The sequence below is a fragment of the Mustelus asterias genome, chromosome 3, assembly GCF_964213995.1.
Source record: "Mustelus asterias chromosome 3, sMusAst1.hap1.1, whole genome shotgun sequence".
Lineage (NCBI taxonomy): Eukaryota > Metazoa > Chordata > Chondrichthyes > Carcharhiniformes > Triakidae > Mustelus > Mustelus asterias.
The window spans coordinates 10,460,008-10,473,807 of NC_135803.1; positions in this window are offsets into that span (position 1 = coordinate 10,460,008).

The following is a 13,800-nucleotide window of genomic DNA, read 5'->3' on the forward strand; positions in this document are numbered from 1 at the left end:
GGTTGGAGAGGTTAGATTTGTATCCACTAGAGTTTAGAACAAAGAAGAAAGAAAATTACAGCTCAGGAACAGGCCCTTCGGCCCTGCAAGCCTGCACCGACCATGTTGCCCGACTGAACTAAAACCCCCGACCCTTCCCAGGATCATATCCCTCTATTCCCATCCTATTCATGTATTTGTCAAGAAACCCCTTAAAAGTCACTATCATATCTACTTCCACTACCTCCCACGGCAGCAAGTTCCAGGCACCCAACATCCTCTGTATAAAAAACTTGCCTCATACATCTCCTTTAAATCTTGCCCCTTGCACCTTAAACCCCTGGTAATTGACTCTTCCACCGTGGGAAAAAGCTTCTGACTATCCATTCTGTCCATGCCCCTCATAATATTGTAGACTTCTATCAGGTCACCCCTCAAACTCCGTCATTCCATTGAGAATAAACCAAGTTTTTCCAACGTCTCCTCATAGCTAATGCCCTCCATACCAGGCGACATCCTGATAAATCTTTTCTGTACCCTCTCCAAAGTTTCCACATCCTTCTGGTAGTGTGGTGACCAGAATTGAACACTATATTCCAAGTATGGCCTAACTAAGGTTCTATAAAGCTGCAACATGACTTGCCAATTTTTAAAATCAATGCCCTGGCCAATGAAGGCAAGTTCTTGACTGCCTTCTCCACCTGCGTTGCCACTTTCAGTGATCTGTGTACCTGTACACCCAGATCCCTCTGCCTATCAATACTCTTAAGGGTACTGCCATTTACTGTATATTTCCCATCTGTATTAGACCTTTCAAAATGCATTACCTCACATGTGTCCAGATTAAACTCCATCTGCCATTTCTCAACCCAAGTCTCCAACCGATCTATATCCTGCTGTATCCTGCTGTATCCGGGGCGGCACGGTAGCACAGTGGTTAGCACTGCTGCTGCTTCACAGCTCCAGGGTCCTGGGTTCGATTCCCGGCTCGGGTCACTGTCTGTGTGGAGTTTGCACATTCTCCTCGTGTCTGCGTGGGTTTCCTCCGGGTGCTCTGGTTTCCTCCCACAGTCCAAAGATGTGCGGGTTAGGTTGATTGGCCAGGTTAAAAAAAAAAAAAAATTGCCCCTTAGAGTCCTGAGATGCGTAGGTTAGAGGGATTAGCGGGTAAAAATATGTGGGGGTAGGGCCTGGGTGGGATTGTGGTCGGTGCAGACTCGATGGGCCGAATGGCCTCCTTCTGCACTGTAGGGATTCTATGATTCTATGATCCTCTGATGGTCCTCATCGCTATCCACAATTCCAACCTTTGTGTCATCTGCAAACTTACTAAGCAAACCAGTTACATTTTCCTCCAAATCATTTATATATATTACAAACAGCAAAGGTCCCAGAACAGTGTGGTGAACCATCGTTGGTTTCCACTGGATAGTACTGAGCCAGGGTCTGGCCAGTACTACAAGGATGTACATATGTTACTGTTGGGTTGTGCTATTGTTGCTGTTGGGGTTAGGGTGGGGTTGTTACATCTTTGTACTGTAGTGTTGTGGTACATCCCAGTTGGGCCCCGCCTCCTGGGAGAGGTATAAAAGTCCCTGCTCTGGCTGGGACCCCTTCAGTCTGGGATAGTGTATATAATTACTGGCTGCTTCATTACAGTAAATAAAAGCCTTTCATTTACAGAGCATCTGGCCTCGTGTTTGAGTAGCGCATCACACAGATACCTCAGGAATGCCACTTGTCACAGCCCTCCATTCAGAAACACACCCTTCCACTGCTACCCTCTGGCTTCTATGACCGAGCCTGTTGTGTATCCACCTTGCCAGCTCACCTCTGATCACGTGCGACTTCACCTTCTGCACCAGTCTGCCATGAGGGACCTTGTTAAAAGCCCTTACTGAAGTCCATGTAGACAACATCCACTGCCCTACCCTCAGCAATCACCTTCGTCACTTCCTTGAAAAATTCGATCAAGGTGGTGAGACACGACCTCCCCTTCACAAAACCATGTTGCCTCTCACTAATACGTTCACTTATTTCCAAGTGGGAGTAAATCCTGTCTCGAAGAATCCTCTCCAATAATTTCCTTATCACTGATGTAAGGCTCACTGGCCTGTAATTACCTGGATTATCCTTGCTACCCTTCTTAAACAACGGAACAACATTGGCTATTCTTCAATCTTCTGGGACCTCTCCTGTAGCCAGTGAAGGAGCAAAGATTTCTCTCAAGGCCCCAGCAATCTCCTTCCTTGCTTTGCTCAGTATTCTGGGGTATATCCCATCAGGGCCTGGGGACCTGTCTACTTAATGTTTCTCAAGAATCCCAATACTCCTCCTTTTAGAAGAGTAAGAGGTCACTTGATCAAAACCTTTAAGATCCTGAGAGTATTGATAGGGTGGATGAAGAGGGAATGTTTCCTCTTGTTGGAGGGAATTTTTTTCTCTCAGAGACTCGTGAGTCATTGGAACTCTCTTTCTCAAATGGCAGCGTTCCTGGAATGTCCTCCTGCACTTTTCATTCCATCAGGATTGATCCCCTGATAATGTCAGAGTGGAGGATATGCTGGGCCATGAGGTTATTTTTCTGTTGATGGCCCACAGCGCCTCATGGTTGCCCAGTCTTGAATTGTTTGATTTGTTCGAAGTCTATTCCACTTAGCACAGTGGTAATGCCACACAACGCGATGGAGGGTATCTTCAATGTGATAACAGGACTTGGCTTCCACAAGGACTATGCAGTGGTCACTCTTACCGATACCTTCATGGACAGATGCAACTGCAAGAGGTACATTGGTGAGGATGAGGTTAAGTCGGATTTTCCCTCTTGTTGTTCCCTCACCACCTGCTGCAGTCCCACTCTAGCAGTATTGTCCTTTAGGACACAGCCAGCTCAGTCAGTAATGGTGCTACCAAGTCACTCTTGGTAATAGATATTGAAGATCATCACCAGAGTCCATTCTGTGCATGGGTTACCCTGAAAACTTCAACACGGAGAGCACTGATTCATCAGCTGCGGGGAGACGGTAAGTGATAATGAGCAAGAGATTTCCTTGTCCGCATTTGACTTGATGCCATGAGACTTCATGGGGTCCTGGATCAATGTTAAAGACTCCGAGGGCAACTCCATTCTGGCTGTATGGGCTGTGTTGATCTTCTTTTCAAACTGTTGGAAAGTAAGGACATTAAACATTGTCTGTCAGATTTGTGCCTTTCACACACACAGATTTGGCCCTTATCAACGTCACAAATTATATCTTATTTGATTGAGACTGTGGACTATGTTTCCATATCATTCTTGAACTGTCTTCACCTTTTGTCACAGTTAACCAAATAATCCTCCACCAAAGCATCTTGATCTAATGTATTCTGCAAATAGCCCCCTCCATTAATCTATCCCCTCCAACAATCTGAGGTCCCTATCTGCTTCAAGAAGATGACCATCATCCCGGTACATAAGAAAACCCAAGCACCGTGTCTTAATGACTATCAGCCGATGATTCTGACATCCATCATTATGAAGTGCTTCGAAAGGTTAGTCATGGCACAAATCAATTCCAGCCTCCCGGATTGCCTGGATCCACTACAGTTTGCCTACCGCCGCAACAGGTCCATAGCAGACACTATTTCCCTGGCCCTGCACTCAACCCTGGAACACCTAGATAACAAGGACACCTATGCCAGACTTCTATTTATTGACTACTGCTCAGCCTTCAAGACTATTATTCCCACAAAACTCATCTCCAAACTCCGTGGCCTAGGCCTCGGCACCTCTCTCTGCGACTTGATCCTGAACTTCCCAACTCACCGACCACAATTAGTAAGGATAGGCAACAACACCTCCTCCACGATCATCCTCAACACCGGTGCCCCACATGGCTGTGTTCTCAGCCCCCTACTATACTCCTTATACACCTATGACTGTGTGACCAAATTCCACTCCAATTCGATTTTCACATATTGCTGACGAAATCACCATAGTGGGTTGGATCTTAAACAATGACGAGACAGAGTACAGGAATGAGAGAGAATCTGGTGAACTGGTGCAGCAACAATAATCTCTCCCGCAATGTCAACAAAACGAAGGAGATTGTCATCAACTTCAGGAAGCATAAAGGAGAACATGCTCCTTTCTACATCAACGGGCATGAAGTAGAAAGGGTCAAGAGCTTCAAGTTTTTAGGTGTCCAGATCACCAATAACCTGTCCTGATCCCCCCATGCTGACACTCTAGTTAAGAAAGCTCACTAATGCCTCTACTTTCTCAAAGACTAAGGAAATTTGGCATGTTAGCTACGACTCTCACCAACTTTTACAGATGCACCATAGAAAGCATCCTTTCTGGTTGTACCACAGCTTGGTATGGCTCCTGCTCTGCCCAAAAGGTCGTGAATGTAGCCCAATCCATCACGCAAACCAGCCTCCCATCCATTGACTTTGTCTATACTTCCCACTGCCTCGGCAAAGCAGCCAGCATAATTAAGGAACCCATGAACCCCGGACATTCTCTCTTCTACCTTCTTCCTTTGGGAAAAAGATACAAAAGTCTGAGGTCACGTACCAAGACTCAAGAACAGCTTCTTTCCTGCTGCTGTCAGACTTTTGAGTGGACTTACCTTGCATTAAGTTGATCTTTCTCTACACCCTAGCTATGACTGTAACACTACATTCTGCACCTTCTCATTTCCTTCTCTATGAATGGTATGCTTTGTCTCCATGGCGCGCAAGAAACAATACTTTTCACTGTATGTTAATACATGTGACAACAACAAATCAAATCAAATCAAATCAATGGCTTAGTGGTATTATCACTTGACTAATTAATCCAGAAACTCAGCTAATGTCCTGGGGACCCGGGTTCAAATCCCGCCCCGGCAGATGGTGGAATTTCAATTCAATAAAAAATATCTGGAATTAAGAATCTACTGATGACCATGAAACCATTGTTTGAAAAACCCATCTGGTTCACTAATGTCCTTCAGGGAAGGAAATCTGCCATCCTTACCTGGTCTGACTGGAGTGACTTCATAACCGCAGCAATGTGGTTGACTCTAAACTGCCCTTCAAGGGCAACTACGGATGGGCAATAAATGCTGACCCAGTGACGTCCATGTCCCATGAATGAAAAAAAATCAAAACCCCTCTCCTTAAACTTTCCCAACTCTCTGCTTCCTGCCTGAGACCTGGTGCTGCACGTGGACTGGGCCGACTTCCAGCTGGTCCCTCAAAAATAATCAGGTCTTGCTGTTAAACTCGACAGAAAAAAGCCGTGAAGCAGCTGCCCTGCTGCCTCCTCAACTCCCCATCAATATCTGGGCCTACGTCTGTTCAAACATTAGCTGTAGTGGCGTCTTTGTGCCCAGCTTCCGCATGTTTACATTTAAATCCACGTTATCTGCCCAAGTTGCAAACCCGCCTCACCTTTTTTTTTGCCTTGTTAACCCAAAACGCAGCTGATTTCTGTTCACCTGTCGAACCACGTACATCAGAACAGGGATTTAAACGCATAGATGTGGACTGGCAACAACTGGTACCGAAAATGGGAAAAGGGCTTCTGGACCGCAGATTCACAAAAGCGCAGCTAAAAATGGTACAAATGGGATCATGTCACAGCCGTGCGTTGGACGAGGAAGAGAGGAAGACGAGAGAAGTTTGAGATTAAGCAGATGTGACCTGTATGCAAACCATCTTTTTCTTTACCCTTGATGTTGGTGGTGACTGTGACCATATGTTCTGGAGCTCTCCAGAGGCATGCTTCTCCAAGATTCAGCACTGCCGAGCACTAAGGGCTGTAGAGCTGGAGGAAGCTACAGAGGTCGGGAGCAGCTTGGAAACAGGGATGACAATTTTCAAATGGAGACGTTGTCAAACCGACAGCCAAATTAGGTTAGTGATGGTACAAAGGTAGAAAAGTGCCATGGTGAGCAACTCATTAAGGGGACAACTCAATGCCATGTGTGACAGGATAAATCCTTTTTAAAAAGAGAATCTAATTATTCCAATGGCTTCATTGGGAAATGCAGACTAACAGTTCGCCATTGAATTATTGACAAAGCTTGAAGACTTGAAATGTCCTTGAGCCCAAAATGTTTAGTGTCACAGCTTTCTAATTAGCTTTTCAACGGCAAATATTAAAGACAAAAAGCCTCCCTAAAGTGTACACTTCCATCACTCTTGCCGCAGTCTCTCTGAAATATGTAGAAGATGAGTAATTGCCTGCATATTTATCCTTCCTTAGTTCTGAAGAACTGCTATTAGAGTTCCTAATTGCTTTTGAACATAAGAAAGCACTAACATTTTGGACAAAAATGCATAAGTGATCCAGTCTGTTCCTGTCAGTTACTTATGGGTTTTACGCTGCTTAGCCTATATGCTTTTGCAATTTATTTGTTTTTAATTAAGTGTTGGATATCTGCCAAAGCAGGAATTAGACATTTATCGAGCTACTGAATGAATACCAAGTAGGCAAGTGGGATGAGATTTCAAAATTCTGCACATGGGAAAAAATGTACACAAAGATTTTTTTCTTGTATCAAATGCTAATTAATCTGGGCTTTGTGATGGTTTATTTGGTAAAAGGGATGCATTGGTTTGGATAGAACTGAATTCTATATGAGAAGTGAGATCTCATGTTCCTGCAGCCTGCACTGAGTTCGCTGAACAGGGCCAGAGTGGCAAAGAACTGCAATTGGCTGCAATGCTCGAGGGGAATTTGCCCATACTTACCTCTCAAAACCAGGAACTCCTCCTTGAAAGTGCATTATTTGGCTTCTCCGGTGAGAAGATCAGGCTTGGTTCAGATGCTTGAATGGTCAGCTGGCTCATCCATTTCAATACTTAGGCTGGAAATTCGGCATGTCCGCTATGACTCTCACCAATTTTTACAGATGCACCAAAGAAAGCATCCTTTCCGGATGTATCACAGCTTGGGGTGGCTCCTGCTCTGACCAAGAACGCAAGAAACTACAAAGTGTTGTGAATGTAGCCCAGTCAATCACGCAAACCAGCCTCCCATCCATTGACTCTGCCTACACTTCCCGCTGCCTCAGAAAAGCAGCCAGTGTAATCAGGGACCCCACACACCCTGGATATTCTCTCTTCCACCTTCCTCCTTTGGGAAAACGATACAAAGTCTGAGGACATGCACCAACCGACTTACGAACAGCTTCTTCCCTGCTACCATCAGACTTTTGAATGGACCTAACATATATTAAGCTGATCTTTCTCTACACCCTGGCTATGATTGTAACATTACATTCTGCACCCTCTCCTTTCCTTCTCCCCTATTGACTTCATGAACGGGATGCTTTGTCTGTATGGCGCAAAAGAAACAATACTTTTCACCATATCCCAATATACGTGACAATAATAAATCAAATCAAATCAAACTGAATGTGAAGGGTGACCATTTGGGTGAAGCATTGATTGAGGAAATAAGACCCGGTTAGCTGTACAGCAGAATGAGCCGGCACTTTGAAAAGAATAAACATCTACTGGTGATATGTTCAGGGAGTGATCCAGATCAAATGAAACAATTTCTTCTTTGTGAGAAGTTCAAAAGCATGGGAGGAATAGTTTCCTGGTGCAATGCCTGGACCAAGCAGAGCCAAATTGCCAGCTAATTAATATGCCATTCTTGTTCTGCATAAATTGTTGCTCCCTTTGAAAAGTGGCATTCTTGCATTTGCAAATCATTGATGTAGATTGTAAATAGGTGAGCAATGATCCCTTTGGCATTCCACTTGTTACAACTTACCAACCTAAAAAATATCCATTTATTCCTACTCTCTACTTCCTATTGACTAATGTCCTTGAGGGAAGGAAATCTGCCGTCCTTATCTGGTCCGACCTACATGTGACTCCAGGTCCACAGCAATGTGGTTGATTCTTAAATGTCCTCAGGGATGGGCTATAAATGCTGGCCAGCTAGTGACGCCCACGTCCCATGAACAAATGTAAAAGCTAATTAAAACTTTCTTCATGCTAATACGTTAGCCCTACACCATGTAATCCTATCTTGTATAGTAAGCTTTGATCTGGCAAATGCTTTCTGCAAATCCAAGAACACCACATCGACAGCTTCCCCTTTATCCACCTTGCTTGTTAGTTCCTCAAAAAAACCCTCTTAATAAATTAGTTAACTTAGTTCATAAAACCATGTTGACTCTGCCTGATCACACTACGATTTTCCAGCAATTGTCCTATGACAGATGTTAGACCAATGGGCCAGCAGTTTCCTGCTTTCTGTCTCTTCCCCCCCACCCCCTGCCCCCCCTCGCCACTAACTTTCTTGAACATTAGCTATTTTCTAATCACTGGGACCCTTCCAGGATCTAAGATGCAGGCCATCTGGTCCTGGGGAGTTATCAGCCTTTAGCTCAAATATTTTTGCTAGCACCTTTTTGCTAATGATAGCGATTATTTTAAGTTCTTCCCTCCCGTTTATCTCTTAATTTTTAAGTAACTTTAAGAAGTTTCTAAGTCCCTGATAGTGAAGACAAACACAAAATACCCATTCAGTATCCTTGCCATTCCTTGATTTCTATTGTCAATTCCCAGACTCACTCTCTGGAGGACCAGCAGTGATTTTAGTTATTCTTTTCCTAATTAAATACTCATAGAAAATCTTGACATCTACTTTTGTATTATCAGCTAGCTTCCTCTCATGCTCTTTTCTCCCTCTTTATTGTTTTTTAGTCATTCGTTGCTGATTCTTAAAATTTAAACAATCTTCAAATGGATGGGACGTTTAAGTTATAAGGAGAGGCTTGAGTTGTTTTCTCCGGAGCAGAGAAGACTGAGGGGCGACCTGATTGAGGTGTTCAAGATTGTGAAGGGCATGGACAGGGTGGATAGGGTGCAGTTGTTCACCTTCATTGAAGGGTCAGTCACAAGGGGATATAAGTTGAAAGTGAGGGGTGAGAGGTTTAGGGGGGATTTGAGGAAAAACTTTTTTACCCAGAGGGTGGTGACAGTCTGGAATGCACTGCCTGGGAGGGTAGTGGAGGGGGGGATGCCTCACATCCTTTAAAAAGTTTCTGGACGAGTACTTGGCATGACATAACATTCAAGGCTATGGGCCAAGTGCTGGCAAGTGGGATTAGATAGGCAGGTCAGGACCTTTCATGCGTTGGTGTAGAGTCGATGGGCTGAAGGGCCTCTTCTGCACTTTAATATTCTGTGATTCTGTGATTCTGACCAACCACTAATCTTTCCAGATTTATGCACTGTTTCTTTCAATTTGATTCAATCTTATCTTCCATATTCAGCCATGGATAATGAATCTTTTTCAAAAAGTTTTTCCCATTTGGATAAATTTTTGCTGAGAGTTTTTAAATATGTCATTGAAAGTTTACCACTGCATCTCTACTGCTTTACCTTTTAACCTAGTTTCCTGGTTTACTTTAGCTAGATCTGCTTTCTGGCCCTTATTTCATAATCTTTATTCATTTTTAAAATGCAAATCTTAGGGCTCGATTTTACCAAAACTTCCGGGCGCAAAATCGCGTTGGGCCTATACCGCGATCTGCACCCGATTCCGAGCAGATCGCGACTTTACCGACACCCGATTTGGGCGCGGATCCGGCCCGTGCCCAAATCGGGCGGCCCGACGATTTAAATGCATTTGCCATCTCTCCCGCTCTCTTGTCCCTGCAGGGAAGAGTAATCTGTGGTTGGTAGTGTACCAGTGATGGTCTATCCCTTTACAGGCCCAGCTTGGTCCTTCTCCAGTGTCTCCTCTTGGACTTGTACTGATCTTGTAGCCGGTTTTCATGCGGATCCACTGTGGAATCAGCCGGTTCTGCTTCATTTTCTTAGCGAGGAATCGCTTCATCCTGAAGGTTTTGTGGGATGGCATGGCCGCACGTCCACTCCGGGAGGAGGGATCGGCCGCAGACTGGCAGTGGACCCTCCCCCCGACCAGAGGATGATCTGCGTCCCGCCCCCCCCCTCCTCCCACCCCCCTCCTCCTCCCACCGCCCCCCCCTTCCCCCCCTCCTCCCCCCCCCCAAACAGAGGATGATCGTCAGAGAGCCGCTCTCTCCACTTTCTGCTTTTTTTTCTTTCGCGCCTGGGCGCGCTCTGTCAGATTTTAGTTCAGAGCTCCGATTGGTCCGCCAGCGCTAAGCCCCGCCCACAGCACGAATCGGACCGGAGCCGGCAAAACGCATATGGGCGCGCTGGAAAGAGGATTCCAGGCGCTGATCTATTTGACGCCCAGATTCGGCACTTAGACTCAAAATGGTAAAATCAGGCCCTTAGACTCACACTTTTCCTCTTCAAACTGAACATGAAATTCTTTCATGCTATAATTGGTGTTGTCTAAAGGCTCAATTACTACGAGGTTATTGACTAATGCTACCTCATCACTCTTTACCAGGCCTAGAATAACCTGCTGCCTGCTTGGTTCTGGAATGTGCTGCTTGAACAAACTGTCTCAAGTACATTCTATGGATGCATGTTATAGAATCATAGAATACCGACAGTGCAGAAGGAGGCCATTTGGCCCATTGATGGCTACATTGACTCTCCAACAGAACATCTTACCCAAGCCCAAGCCTGGAACTCCATGGTATCTACCATGGCTAATCCCCCTAACACTATGGGGCAATTTTGCTTGGCCAAACAACCTAACCTGCACAACTTTGGACAGTGGGAGGAAACCGGAGCACCTAGAGGAAACCCACGCAGACACGAAGAGAACATGTAAACTCCACACAGCAGACAGTCACCCAAGGCCAGAATTGAACCTGGGCCCCTGATGCTGTGAGACAGCAGTGCTAATCACTGTGCCACTGTGCTGCCCATAGAATGTCTTTGCAAATCTGATTTGCCTCATCTACGTAACACCACATAAGTATTGTGGCAGAGGGGCAGGTAAGAGGCTGGTGATTCTGTGGCTTGACTCCCCAAAGCCTTTCCAACACCTGTCAGTCACAAGTCAGGAGCGTAATGAAATATTCTTCAATTGCCTGGATGAGTGCATCTCCAACAATGCGCAAGAAACCTGATAGCGGCCAGAATTCTCTGACCGTTCACACCAGCGGGAATCTCTGGTCTCAGTGGCGGCACGCTCCTGCCATGGGTTTCCTGCCAATGTGCGGTGGTTTCAATGGGAATGCCTATTGACAGTGGCGGGAGAGGAGCATCCCGCCGCCAGCGAACGGCACGCTGCTCCAAGAAAAACGCTGAGGGGAGGCCTGAGAATCCCACCCAGCATCTGTAATATAAAGCGCTTTGAGACGGTAGAAGGTGCGATATGAATGCTAATTTCTTCCACATTGGCCTGTTCATAAATGATGTTTGAAATGTTGTATATCTGCAAAATGGAAATAAGCTTCAAGTAAGTGGCTTCATTCAAGGTTCCCAAAGCCATCAGAAGGACCAAAAGAACAAAGACACAAAAAATGACGATTTAAGTTAACATTAAGTGAATATGTTGAAATTTGTTCATTATAATTGGAGCTGAAACAGGAATAAAAGGGATGCATGTTTTATGTATTTCTCTAATATCTGCATTCCTACAAATTGACCTCAGTTCCACGATATGTATATGGCACAAGGAAAACACATTTTTACACAAATATTAACTTAGCTAGATCTTTTTCAGCACAGCAACAGAAGTGCCACAGCATTCTCCACCGCAAGGTGACACACTGGTTAGCACTGCTGCCTCACAGCACCAGGGTCCCGGGTTCGATTCCCAACTTGGGTCACTGTCTGTGTGGAATCTGCACCTTCTCCATGTGTCTGCGTGGGTTTCCTCCGGATGCTCTGGTTTCCTCCCACAGTCCGAAAGACGAGCTAGTTAGGTGCATTGGCCATGCTAAATTCTCTCTCAGTGTACCCAAACAGTTGCCGGAGTGTGGCGACTCGGGGACTTTCACAGTAATTCCATTGCAGTGTTAATGTAAGCCTACTTGTGATACTAATAATATAAAAAAAACCCTCAGCATCTGGGCCCAACTGGTAAGGCTAACTAGTGTGTGATCTACAGAAAAAGGTTGGATGTCAAGTTGTAAATCGGACCTCAAAAAAAGAAACAAGTTACATTTTGATGCATTTTATTGATTTTGTAAACAAAAAAATACAGAAAATGGCAGCTATGTGTTTGATTTCCAAATATCTCACTCTTAACAGGAGTAAAACTAAAAAATAACTAAATTTCAAACATACAATGTGGAGGATTCATTATCAAATCTCTATGTACAGTTTTTTTAGAAATCGCTTTAACTCTTTAACCAAGGGCAACCTCAAAGAAATTTCACTTTGTTCAAGACTCAGAGATTTCTAATTCTCAAACTAGGACAATCCCCCAAAAGTACAATATTTAAATGAATGTCAATACATAAAGCATCTGGTGCTATAAAAAGATTAAAATGATGGTCTCAACTCAGATAACTAATCTTCTTTGGGTTCTTTAGGAACATAACTATTTGGAACCAAGCAAGTTTTGTTTCCCCAAAAATACACTTCTATAAAATGCCTTTCATGGAACGACGAGCAAATTTGCTTTTGTTATTCATGGGGCATGGACGTCGCCGAATGGCCAGCATTTATTACCCATCCCCACTTGGCCAAGGGCAGTTGAGAGTCAAACACATTGCTGTGGCTCTGGAGTCATATGTAGGTCAGACCAGGTAAGGACGGCAGATTTCCTTCCCTAAAGCACATTCATGAACCAGATGGGTTTTTTAACAATTGGCAATGGTTTCATGGTCATCAGTAGATTCTTAATTCCAGATCCGTTTTATTGAACTCAAATTCCACCATCTGCCGTGGCGTGATGAAAGTGATTTGTAAAAGAAGCAAATGTGATGTGAGAATTTCTTTTTTCACATGGTGAATGGTTTGGGTCTGGAATGCACAACCTGGAGGGGTGGTGGAAGCAGATTCAATTAAAGCATTCTAGAGGGCATTAGATGATTATTTCAACAGAAACAATGTGCAGGGGTTCGGGGAAATGGCAAGAGAATGGCACTAAGCCATGATGCTCATTTGGAGAGTCAGTGCAGGCATAGTGGGCCGAATGGCCTCCTTCTGCATCTTAACAATACTGTGATTTTCACCATCAGGCAGGAAATTCAAGTCAGGCAATTTTCTGATGCAGCAGGTGTCTCCAGGGAAATGGCCCTGGCACTAACTATTTTCTCTTGGGAAATGCAGGAACAGAATCACGTTGTTCCCACCAAACCCAGAAGCAGTTTACAAATAACTATGGAAACAACTGAATTACAAGGCATCCCACCACACCCCCTCACCCAAGCCCCACGTATTCCCTAAGCAACCTCCATGCTCCCCATGCCACTACCGTGCCCCCATGCAGCCTTCTTGCCACCATGCCTCTCTTTAGGGCCCCTTGCATCTTCCATGCATGTGCACTCATCCATTGTGCACTATAGAACCAATCAGCCATGGCAATGTATTGAAATGTATTACAAAAACAATGTCTGCTGCTCTTACAGATCTATAAAAGTGATGATCAAACACAGCCATAATAACATCAATAACAACAGCTTTACATCACTTCACACCTCTTAATTCAGTCCAGGTAAACATGCAGACATTGAAAAAAACAGTTCAGATAAATAAAAACTTATTATAACCTCATAAAGATGTCAATCAAAGCAAATGTTCTTTTGTGAAAACAGTTACCCTGCTGAGCTAATCTATGATTGAATTTCAGAGCTCAGATAAACATTCATAATAAGGCCAACTGGAGAAACAGTTGTCAGATTAGTTCATTGATGCCTCGTTGGTTCTATGCAGACTGGATGAGCAGGTGTGAATGATGCAGGGAAGGCCTGGGAGGGGCATGGGGGC